At 33.2% G+C, this 13,314-nt stretch overlaps 1 pseudogene across 1 annotated transcript; it reads right to left on the bottom strand.

Moving 5' to 3' along the window:
• Positions 1 to 420: 420 nt before the first annotated feature.
• LOC149773671 (uncharacterized) lies at positions 421 to 9,731 on the bottom strand (annotated as a pseudogene). The gene is made up of 4 exons (XR_016417323.1): positions 9,521 to 9,731; positions 6,878 to 6,955; positions 2,314 to 2,471; positions 421 to 1,942 (listed from the first exon to the last, which is right to left on the bottom strand). The product of XR_016417323.1 is annotated as an uncharacterized LOC149773671 (transcript).
• Between the last annotated feature and the right edge of the window lie 3,583 nt (positions 9,732 to 13,314).

Genomic DNA, 13,314 nt, shown 5'->3' with positions numbered 1-13,314 from the left:
CCTGCATCCAAGGCAGATGCTCTAACCACTAGGCCACTGGAGCAGTCAACATCATTATGTAAATAGTAATTTGTTGTTGAAAAATATAATCGGTGAAGAGCATTTTCTTATTTATTTCTTTTTTAAAAAGGGAGAATTTAACAGCGTTATTTTCTATATAAAATCAGTTTGAAACCATTCATGAACCTGTAATGGTGGACATCGCTGTGTCTGTGATATACCACTTCATTAGATTGTATTCTTAAATAATTGGGCAAATAGATTCGGGAAAATATATAATTTAATGAAAACAAAGTTTAAATATGTGATAGAAGATTTAGCCTAAATATTTAATAATGTAGGTCAGAAACATGGGACAATACTATGTTGTGGAATTCGAAAAAATGTTAAGGTCAAAGCTGTTTTCTGATGTAATTCATTTTCAAGAAAATATGAAAAAAAATATATAGTTGTGAAGCAAGTACTCTTTAACCAATGCATATTGTTACATCAGTATTTAGGCAAATAATAAAACCATAAATATGTAGTCATATTAATGGATTTTTGTAACGAAGCTACAAAGTGAGTAGTTAAGATGCACTAAAATGGTGCAACACATGTTCTTTGATGGGTTCAGTTGGAAAAAAGGGTCCAGTTCAGTTATATATCAATTTCAACGTTTCATTGTGTTGTCTTTGGATAGTTACAATAATGTTTTACCAGGAACAACTGAATCAGGATGAAGAGTATGGTTTGAAGTCACTTGCTCATTTGCTCCAATGTACATGTTGTAGGGGTTGTTTCAAAGTATTCTAGAAATTTTTTGACTGCAATTTTACAGAAAACATTTAGAAAATAAAATAATTAAGTGGTACTTTATTATGCATTAATACTGACTTGCAATTACATGATTTTATTCTTGTTACTCCTATCAATTAAAATTAATAACAATGTATAGTTTTTGCTGTGCTTTTTATTTTATGTCATATGGCCAAAATGCATTGCATTTACCTAATTCCAAATATATATATAAGACTACAAGTATAAATACAATGGGTATGCATATAATAATTTTTATACATGTACAAAATGTGTTGATAATAAATATATAACACAAATTTTTCAACTTGAAAATAAAGTATTGCTTAAAACTGATAAATGCATACTGAGAAATATAGGACATAATTAAAATAAGAAATGCTGTTTAGCTTCCACTTCTCCCTGTTCTGTCCAAAAGAAGAAGTCACTTCTCCCTAAAATTTAATTCTAGCTTGACCCCTGGGAATGTTTCTTGCCATGAAGGTAAAAATTGCTAGGGTCGGCAATAAGAAATGGGGATGGTCGGCTGACTGAAAATAAAATTTTGCCTTATGCATATCCTTGTACTGATTTTGTGAGAGTGACAAGAAGGTATTGTCAAGTTACAAAAGGTCTTTCACCTTTTTGTTAAAATGTAAAAAATGCATTTCTAGGAAAGTATCATTTTTAGGTCTTTAAGAACATAATCAGCTGTGGTCTGAAGATAAATTTCTACTTGGAAGTCAGATAGATGCTGGAGTTTGGTTCATGGTAGGCACTTCAAGAAATACTTAGTCCAAGTCTTTATATGGGTCCAAGGTAGGGATCATTTGTTACTTTACAATCACTAGAATAGTCTCTCTGTAACAATTTGATATCAACAGGTGATACCTGACTAAAAGGCCTACATCATTGTAACTTAAAATGAACTTTCTGCTATGTAACAATCTCTTCTGTAGGCGGTGGTGGTATTGGAGTGAGTACAGCAGATATTCTTCTAGGATCATTCATGTCCAAAACAACTGGCTGGTTTATGCCAACTCCATCATCTAACCTCATTTCCAATATTGTTGTAATTATTTCTGGAATATGCAGGTACTGTTTATCAGCTTTCTTTGGGTTTGCAGACCATCTCCCACTTTTTTTGTTGAACGACCTTTGGTATCTGACAAGAAAATGTAAACATTTTACCGACAATGTCATTTCATATTTTGTAAATTCTAGAAAGTCCAAACATAAACAGCATAAAATTACATGTAACAAATCATTTTGCTAAAATGAAAATGTGAATATAACAAACCTGTATCTTATTAAGATATCATAAAAATGTTTAGATTATTTACAGAATTTTCTAATTACATTATAGACTAATCCTAACCAAAATTGGTTTATGAAATTAAGTTATAAACATTTTCTTCTTTATAATGTTAGATTAAATTGTACCACACACAGATGGTTTATCAACTTTCAGGTAAAGCATTAATATTGTAACAAAAATGAATTATTACATTAAAAAACAAGATTCAAGTTTATTACCTTATTGTTTTATCTCTGTTAACAATCATATCTCTGTCAGTATGATTGTTATGATCAAGAGCTGCCAACAAATTCCTAGCTCTGAAAGCTGGTGGCTTATGACTTTCTTTCGGAGGCATACAATAAAATCAAATTCTGGAAACATTTCTGCTGTACTTCTGAAAAATAAAGTAAAATGATTAAAAGAAATAAATTGATTCAGATGCAGAAAACCATTTTAAATTTATAAATCGCCATAAAATAATCTGTTTTGATGAAAATAAAAATGTTGTACATTTGCATTATTGAGACAGTGCAGAGAATAATCAACTCATTCAGTCCCAAAGATCTTTTTTTCTTTTCACCTGAAATTGGGGTAGGGAATGCATTTTGGGGGTTAATTCTGAATACATCCAAATACATCTGCTTCCAAGAGATGTTTGCTTCGATTGATGCCTAAGTATGCTAGAAACATCGTTTGGCATGTGCAGGAGGGTAAAAGTTGGACTTATTTTTTCTTTTCTGTGCTTACTATACCATCATTTTCCTTTCCTGGCCACTTTTTACTCCTAATCCTCAACTTATCCTACTTTTGCAGAAGTTCACCTGTCTGTGTGTAGTTCAGACTGGTCTGAATTAGATCGCAGGCAAAAAAAGTCTAAAATCTGGACACAAAATCCGATTCCAACAATGGGCGACTTTTTGGTGTAAAAAAAATTGGGTCTCAAAAAATGTTTTTCCCCTCTGCATTTTGTAATGCAAGCAGAAAGTCAAGATTATTGGGTATGTGTCTGCTTTTTTGTAATACTGCCCACTTTGGAAGTAGGATAGAGCCTCATCATGCTTACAGGTGGGATTGGGGCTGAATGAGTTAAGATAATAAAAATGCAGTAAATAAGTTTAGAAACTAATCATTCTACCGTATATACTCACGTATAAGCCTGTTCGTGTATAAGCCGACCCCCAAACTGATCAGGTATAAACACAAAAAAGTGCATGAACTGCATATAAGCTGACCCACAACTGCGAGACATCTCAAGATGCACGAGGTAAGTTCTAAATGCATTTATTTAGGCAAACTTATATTTTTTAAAAAATACATATATACTTATCGAGGTTGGTGTGCATGATTATTAAAAAGAAATGGTATAAGCTTGTTTAAAAAGTAATTTATATAATTTTCTGTTTTCTTGTTGTTTCTGCCTAATTTAAATTTGTGTATAATTTGATGGAACGATGACAAGAATTTAACAATCGTGAGTTGCTGTAAAACCACCTCTTGACTCGATTGTTTGATTATGCATTATTGCATTGGATATTTTATATCATTGCACCGGTAATTATGTTTTTACTTTGCTTTGATATTGTAAATACCTAAACTCATTAAAATGTAATCCCAGCATGACAACACAACGAACAAACAACACGGTTCGATTCAATGCTCACAATTAGGCTAATGAATGTATTTACATAATGGCGCCACCGCATGTACATTGTAGGTTTGATTACGCGTTGAATTAAGTACATCCCTTGGAGTTGAATCATGGGTACCATTGCGCTAAACTTTAATGATATCTCCAAAATACAATAATGAAGTTTCAGAAATAATGCTTTGAAAATTATGCTAATACCATAAAAGCTGAGTTGCAGTTTGCTTTGATGTAAATGACCTTACAACAGAAAAAAAATTCAGATTCTGGGGGCGCTCCAAGCCTACCTCCCAATTTCACATCTTCCGATTTTTGCACAGAACTCCTGATTATTACATGTCTCCGATATTTATTTCTTCTAAACAAGAAAAGTCATACATCTTCTGTTACATCACCTGTGAATTATTGTTGTGATGAAATAATTACTTTATGAAAAGATTTAACTTCTTCACTAAATAGAATGTTAAGTTTAAACATTATTCATGTAAATTAATGATTTTTTTGCCTCTACAATATAAAAATAAAAAATAAACCAGAACAAATAAAAATAAACCACAACAATAAAACCATCCACATGTAATTTCAATACCAAGAATCATCACTACGACTGCTGTGACTCCATATGCTATAGCTCCATTCCCAGGAAAGACATTTACACGAGTGAACACCTGGCATTTTTATCCATATATACCAATGTTAATTACCATCGTTAAATTAAAAGAAATGAAAATAAATACCACACAGCAAATGTGTCCTCAAAAAACTAACTCTGAATACATGTTTTATAGTAAACAATGCCAAATTCTTTATGAGATAACAATAAGGAAATAAGGTCGGATATACAAGGGGAAAATACCATGAAACTGCCTATTTAGGTACCTTTAGTTAAACGAAATTGGGAATCCTTTATTTGCCAAACAATTGCATAATTCAATGTAAATGAAATAGCTATTAAGGACTAGCTAAAATGGTATCTGGAAGAATGTAATTTGGTTGAAACAATGAATAAAGCAAAATCTGCATCTAATATGTTTGGGAATAAATAAGGATTTAAGTGACACTATGCACACTTTGTACTGTGTAAGTACTGTACATTATAGTTTAGCCTGGTCTCCAGGGTAAATTCAACTGGCCCGCAAATTATGAAGTTTGTATTGACCTTTATTTAATTTTGTGTTGGAGAAATCAGAAAATATGCACATGCAAAATAATAACAAAATCAATCATAGTACTTTATAACAATTTAATAATTGTTGGGTCACTGAAAGTTTTTATTTGGACATGCCTATGTCTTAGGACAAAGAAAAAATTATTGTTTTGTGTCCAAAGATTTACAGCCATTACAGTAGTCAACAAAAAGACCTAAAAACTGTCAAATTTAGGCACTGGCCTGCAACCCCCCCCCTTCTTCCAGGTCTTTATATTTTCCTAAATTATTCAGCTTATACGTGAGTATATACGGTAGTAATGATTGTTACAGCTAAAATAGCAGTAAAACACCAAAACATTTTTTCACACTTACCTAAAGTTAAGTGTGACGTTTGCACGCATTGGGGTGGGGTTCTTCCAATATAATTTAATTAAATTATGATGAAAGTTCCACCCTGGCTCGTGAGGTTAGAAAGTTAAATTAGTGACGAGGTAGATTTACAGCTCTGAGCCCCCAGTCAGCTATGCCGATGGTTAAATTATAGAGAACACGAAGATGAAATTCAATCAATAACAACTTAATAAATTTGATAATTAAAAACGATAACTTCCAATCACTCGTCTTTCCCTCGACCAAGTGACAGCCTAATTCATCCCGTGATTTACAGTGTGAGTTCGATTTTCCCCCTGTCCTTGCATCTACTCATCTATTCCTTTCCTGCTAATTCCTTCCTTCTTTCCATTCCTCTAACTCCTCCTTCATCTCCATTTCCCTCTCTACTATCTCCTCCTCCAATTTCGCTCCCAGACTTCAATTTCTCCTGACTTCTCTCCTTTCTTCTCCTTTCCTCCATCTCTCTATCTGAGACTACGGGACCAAACTGTAACTGGTCTGTCCCTCAAAGCTTCCTTATTTGAAGCTCTCTGTACTTAGAATTTCCTGTTCTAAGATTTTCCCGCCAATAACGAATGGCTATTCGGAGTTACGCTAACCTCTCCTCTGGGTAATTTCTCTCAGCAAACTAATTCTTGCCGGAAGACGTGGAGATATCATTCTACCCAAATCAAGGTCTCTCCCGTATCTCGATTCTGATTGGGTGGCGCTGTGATCCTGTCCAATCGTCTTAGCGGCCAGTTCAACCTGTCTGTCTGTCTCCAGGGAAAAAAAGTTAAGACACTCCCACTTCTTCAGGCAACTTTTTTTGATCTTGGATAAACATTTCCACACCTAGGTGATAATTGGCTATCGATGGTTTTGCAACCTAGGTCCGGCTCTCCACTTCTAACCACGGCAATCTTACGTAATGGATTAGTGGTAGCCTGCGGCAATGTTTAACATCAAACAATGGCTTGTCAGAATTACTTTGATTATACATGTTTCAACTGGGCTACTCTGGGTCGGGATAAACATGACATTAAGGTAGTATGGAATCCAGTTCAACAGCCTTTTATCCAGAACAATTCTGCGCAGTGCAACATGAGGTGGACTGTCCTTTTTGAGCCATTCTTTACTTCTTTCACTGGGAAGAGGTCCATGACTAGATGCATTGGTTCCACTTTGACCATGTGGTAATAACCATTCATGTTCATTTACAACATGGTGCAAAATACCACTCGATACACCCTATAAATATGAGACAACATATACAATGTATTTTAAACTTTAAATGTAAACAACAAACAAAAAAAAAAGAATGGAAACATTTTGTTCACAAAAAAAATCATCCTTACATCATTATAAAGCAACAAGAGTTGTCAGAAATTTGTGCACAGTGCCAGAAATGATTAACAACATCTTTGGTCCACTCCAACAGATTTCGGTTTTATTTCTCCTGACCAGTCTACAAATCAAAGCACTAACTATTAGTTCTCATTCAAACATTTGATCTTTCATACATAGGAAACTTGTCTTTTACGTTAAATATTAGAAGACTGTTTTTCAAGTTCTATATCTACTGGTAATTACTTCAATTCATATTTCATATTAAAATTTTCTTGTGACTTACTTGAATTAGTTTTTTTGCCTAAATTCTTTGCTCCATGCCATACATCATGTGAATGCTTGATTTCAGGAAAGTCTTTCTCTGAGGATTAAAAGAAAGACATCAGTGGCATACACTTGTAAGTACCGAAAAATTTCACTATAAATCGTTGAATTTAAATACATTTATCATAAGAAATAAAGTTTCTGATTTAACCTTCAGAACTAATATATTGCAGAAAAACCATCTTAATTATTACATGTCACATGTGCTGGGCACAAATCATTGTTTAATTAAGCAAACTGTCACAGGGACATAACTATGCACAACAAATTTACTTGATGGAGTCAGTGGTCAAAAATAGTGCAAGTCAGTATACCGTATTTCCCAAATATATAACCTGTTATGAGTAATGTGGATTATATATATATATATATATATATATATATATATATATATATATATATATATATATATATACACACAACTTATTGTGATTTGTTTGAATGTGGTTATCTTCCTAATGTAAACCTCATACCATTGATCACTGTTAGTACATGCATGTGGCACAAACCAACATTAATTTGATATGATAGGACATTAGAGTTTAAGTTCATTATCAGTCAAATATCATTAACATAATGAAAGAGCAATACCTATTACTTTCATGAAGTGGCATTAGATTGAATTTCGATATTAGGTATTACTCTGGATGATATATATTTCTAGCCAGCATTCAGTACATGTTTATATCACGTTTTTTATATTTAAAAAAATTATCATAATTTATATTTGTTGTTTATTAAGAAAATAAACATGCACATATGCTCAGGTCATTTCATTATATCAGAGTAATTTAGCAAAAGCCAACTTACTCATCAGAGCAGTAATCTGTAAATGTGAATCCGTGACGACTTCTACAATTTTTATTTTATTTTCCTTTAAGAAATTCAACCTTTTTACAAAGCATGCCTTTTCTAAGTTTGTGCTTTTCCTGTCTGTCATTCTTTTGTCCATTCTTATGATGCACAAAATTTTCTAGCTGGAATTTTCCAATAATGTGTATGTGTAATACTGGGCTGAATGTCCAGGGCTGTCCATTCTACCATCCCCTAAAAAGCAGGATGCAGGTCATATTGGCTCTAAGTGTCATATAAGCATTTGTAATAAATAATAATAATAGCTATCTTATAATAACAACTGCCATGTTGTTTCTGAGTAACATGATCAGAGCTGGGATTTAGCCTGAAATTAATGACTAAATGATTAAATGCTGAAATCCAGCTTTCCCCACCCAAATTTTATTTTCCCACCTAAATTTCAAAATATGTTTACAAGCTGAATGATCAAATTTCAAGCCAACGTGATCAGATCAGATAAGATACAAAATATTTTGTATAATGTTAAGAAATCCTGAGTAACAAAGTAAGCATACTGATCACCTGGATTAGTCTTCGTTCATCTTTCAACAATAATACTGGTTACAATTTATATCAAAACCAAGTGCTGAGCATGATGAAAACCAACACCAATTGCTATGTTTTTTTAAAATTGGGTTAAAGGTGTTTTCATATATTTGGAATTTAAAAGGACATGTATATCTTGGATATACCTATAGGTTTCAGATAACTTTGAAGTTTAGCTATATTAACCGAAAGTTGGCTTACCAAGAAATACAACTTTCTTTCCCTGTAATGATTGTTGTTATTGTTGCTGTTGTGGGGTTTAATGCCATTTTTCAGCATACAATATGCTTTGCATGGCGGCCAGTATTAATGGTGGAGGAGGAACCCAGGAAAACCCCAGAAAGAACCACTGACTCACGAGAAGCTACTGGCTAGCTTTCTCACATACCAACATTGGCTGAATCCGAGACTCTAACCCATGCAGACAGAGGTGATATGGCAGTGATCCGTAACAGAGAGCACTTTAGACCACTCAACCATTTGAGGCCCCATGTAATGATTGTAATATGTCTTTCTGATGGTCAATCCAATATCGGTCAATGGATGGAATTAAATATGCCCTTTGAATTTTGCAAAATGTAGTAGAACTTAAAATTGGTAGCTTCAGAAATTGTGAAAACATGACCATCTTCTGAAAGGTACTGTCAGACAGTAGTATGGCTGATGCCAAAAGTAAATCACCACCATGTAGTTGCCAATTCAGCAGAGGCTGTGAACACCATTTCTTGGCACAGTGTCCATTTTCTCAAACCTTTTGATAAATATAAAATCTGATGTATTTTACACACCATAAAGAGTTCTTTTTTATATTCAGTGTGACAGTTTTGTGTAATAAATAGGGACTTCCACATATATGTTTATGTATATTCTACCATTTACTAAATGTGAACCCACTGACATTAACAGCTAACATATATGTATGACCACCAGTATAGTATGCATAAACAAGTCTAACAATTCAGTAACATTAGTTTATACCTAGACTGATATGATGACAACATGTATATTGATATAATGTGAATACAGTACTGTAACATCTTCCAGTTCGAAAAACTGAGCACATCTAACAGTTTTGCTGGTAATGGAGTAAATGTATCTTTGTAAAAGTAAAAGAAATATTGATAAATCTAATAAAAATTGCCATATAAATAATGCTTAAGAATGCATATTACACTGGAATGTAACTTAGCTGCAATCTTACCCATTTTAAATATAATGCTGATCCAACAACCTGTCTGCAAACTGATATTTCTGTCCCACATCCCTTGGATCTGCAAGCAAGCGGCACATTTGTCTTCGCAAGACTTAGAAGTGCAATGTAATAAACTAAAAAAGGACTGTCACCACCAAATTTAAATGTATCTTTAACAGTACGGATACGCCAAATATCAGGTCCTTCTATTTCTGGTTGATCACTGCCATCATCCTCATCATTTGTGTCGTCTTCTTCTTTTGCATCTTCCAAACAAACGTTACTGTCTGGTCTAAAAGATAAAAATGAAATATTTATGACATTTCATAAAATGCTGTAAGAAGAGAAGGTTATATCTTATGTAGTTTTATTATACAAATCTAATATTTGTTGGCTTTCACATACATATTCAGAGATTCTGATGAAAAACACAGCCAATGATATTAACAGGCATTATGATAGTAGCTTCATTATCTTTTCACTATCTGTTACACAGTTACATATATGATAACATTTTAATCACATAAAAATTCTTTATTAAAAAGATACTAAAATTTTCATTACCTAATGAAAGATTTAAACTTGGCTCATAATCTTCATCAGACATAAGGTCTTCAGCTTCAAAGTTGCTCTCAGAAACTTCCATTGTAAGACTAGAAAAAAACAATATTGTCAGGTCATGCGAAAAATATTCATTCCCCTCTTTCATACCAAGCTTTCAAAGTTTGGTTGATTGGTAGGAAATTTTTATAAATTTTTTTGTATGGGAAAATCGCATCAGATATGAGAAAGTCCAGTTGTTACTTTCAAAAGAAAAAGTATGTTAAAAAAAATCAGAAAATATAATTTTGAGTCGGTGGCTTTTTAGCTCAGTTGGACAGGTATGTGAAAACAGAAAATTCATAAGAGGCCATCCATTTAATACGTAGTTACGCAAAAATCTGGGAAAGCTTAACTCCTCCCCCCCTGTACACACGCATACTTTCTTACATGCACCCCCCCCCCGAATTCTACTGAACAGCCAATATTTAACCCACAAAGAAATGATAAGGGTTAATAATATTAACATGTTTAATAAAACAGACAGTCCACCGATGTTGAATGTCTGGTTGCATCAAAGAAATAAGCTGTGTAACTTTAAAAAGTGTACCTAGTGTCTGCTAAAATTCAAACACCGAATGAACCCAGTCAAACAGGTTATGTATTAGACAAATTATTATTAAGGTTTCACCCCCCATCCACCTTTTCCTATGTGAACATACATTATCAGTAGACACAACTCCCCATACGCAAGCGTATGCATTTAGGTTAAACCCCCTCCCATCTCCATGTGTATGTACTAAATGGACAGCCCCTAACTATGGCCATAGTGTGGTATGTATTTATAATACAATGTATTAATTTCCTTTCTATGATAGCCAGTATATCTTCATGATTTCAATTATGCATCTATACTATATTTAAGATATATTGTAACTACACATCTATACTATATTTAAGATATATTGTAATTACACATTTGTAACTTGTATGTTCATATAGAGAAAAGAAATCTTTTGTTGGAGCAACTTTCTAGTTCATATACAAATACCATCCACTTATATATATATATATATATATATATATATATATATATATATATATATATATATATATATATACACCATTGTTTTTAGTTTAGTTACATATATCATGCATGTGTCACATTACTTACACAAATACTATCCTTTTATCTATCACAGTTATTGTTGTCAGGATACTTACTCAAATGGGTTCATAAAACTTTTAGGCTTTTCATCATAACACTTTCCTTCTCCAGAAATTCTTCAACTCCAGACAAGGCTGAATCCCTAAAAATAAAAGTCTGAAAGTTGTAAATACTAATGTTGATCTTGGAAACCTTTACAGTTTTTTTTATCATTCAACATGAACCAAGGCATTATCATTTATCATGGTTATTATGATGGGAATGAGATATAATGCTTCAACAAATAATAATAACAATAATAATAATAATAATAATAATAAAAATCTGGATTATTCTCCCTTGAGGCCCTATAACTAAAATACCCACTGCATGATAATAATAATAATAATAATAATGAGGACTTTGTATAGCACCTAATCTTTAGAAGCTCTAAGTGTTTTACAACATTAGACAACACCTATAAGATAAAAAACATATAATGATATGATTACAAAAACAAACACCATGAAATTAGAAAACATTAAAAAAAACATGCTGAAAATATTTAAGGTAGGAAACATTATTAGGTCTTTAAGTTTGTTCTTGCAGTCAAAATAAGTGAGTTTTGAGAGCACTCTTGAATGTAATCACTGTGTCTTTGTGTCTAAGTTCAGTGGGCAATTCATTCCACGTTGCTGGACCCTGGTATGCAAAAGAACTCTGTCCATATGACTTTGTTTTCATAGTGGGAATAATGAGTATACAATTGTCAGAAGAGGAGCATAAGTATCTTGCTGGTGTGTACACATGGGTGAGGTCGGATAGGTATGTTGGACTAGAATCCGACAGTGAAATGTAGCACAGAGAACAAATTTTGTGCTTGATTCTGGATCAAATGGATAGCCAGTATAGGGTACAGAGCAGAGGGAGGTGTGCTCTGATCGTGGTACTCTAAGTATGATTCGAGCAGCTGTGTTTTGAACTTTTTGAAGTTTCTGGAGCAGATATTGAGATGAACCAGACAGAACTGAGTTACAACAGTTCAGTCTTGAAAGTACTAATGAACACACAAGTGTTTTAGTGGCATCAACTGAAAGATATTTGCGAACTGAGCTGATGCGTCTCAGCTCAAGATATGCAGCCTTGCATATGTTCATGACATGTTGGTGCAATGTGAGAGTAACTGTCCAGAGTAACACCTAGGTTCCGTACTGATTGTGTGAATACTAGCCTGATTTTGGCTTCAGTAAGAGCACGAATCATAATTATTCATCTAAACAAGTAATTATGAACTAATAAAAGAAATATATAATTTAATTCATTTTTACATACAATCTAAGTAAAAACGAATGAAATTATATATTTATTTTTTCATAAAGAGTTTCTACGGTAACATTCGCAGTTGTTGAATTTATAGTACTATAAATAGCGCACAGGCTATGTATACAATGTCTTGTGCGCGATTTACAGGCCTCAAAACCACAGGTGTTCGACACGAGCTTGATGTTGATGTTGAGAAAATAAAACAATAATCTAAAGGAAAAAATCATACAGAGTGACAAAAATACCGTTGATTACCCTAGTCCGAGTTTCCTCTGACCCTTGCCACCCCATTTTTTATATTTGGACATTTATACACCCCAACATAAATGTCCAAATATAAAAAAATTGGGTGGCAAGGGTCAGAGGAAACTCGGACTAGGATTACCCCCGTGACCAGTTCGGACATAGGACCCTCTCTATCATAATATACATATATATGGGGAGTAATCTAAGGTATTTTTGTCACTCTGTATGCTTTTTTCCTTTAAATTATTGGGGTTTTTTTCTTTCTCAACATTAAGCTCGCATCGAGCACTTATGTACATAAGCTGTGCGCTATTTATAGTACTATAAATTCGAACAACTGCGGCTGTTACCGTATACACTTTTTATTCGATATAAACATTAAGAAAGCGAAAGCGCAGTCTAAGAAAAGAACTGCTTTCCGGGGTAATCCGCCTGTACAAAAGGAATTAATTTGATCAAGAAGACGGAGAATGAAGAAATATAATACATCACAAGAGATTGAATGTAGCTAGGTGCTTACAACATATATGGAAAATGGCTTAACTTA

This window comes from Sinohyriopsis cumingii, unplaced genomic scaffold (assembly GCF_028554795.1).
Source record: "Sinohyriopsis cumingii isolate HCF-2022 unplaced genomic scaffold, ASM2855479v2 utg000622l, whole genome shotgun sequence".
Taxonomy (NCBI): Eukaryota; Metazoa; Mollusca; class Bivalvia; order Unionida; family Unionidae; genus Sinohyriopsis; species Sinohyriopsis cumingii.
The sequence above is the reverse complement of the archived record's forward strand: the minus strand, read 5'-3'. Positions and strand labels throughout refer to the sequence as shown.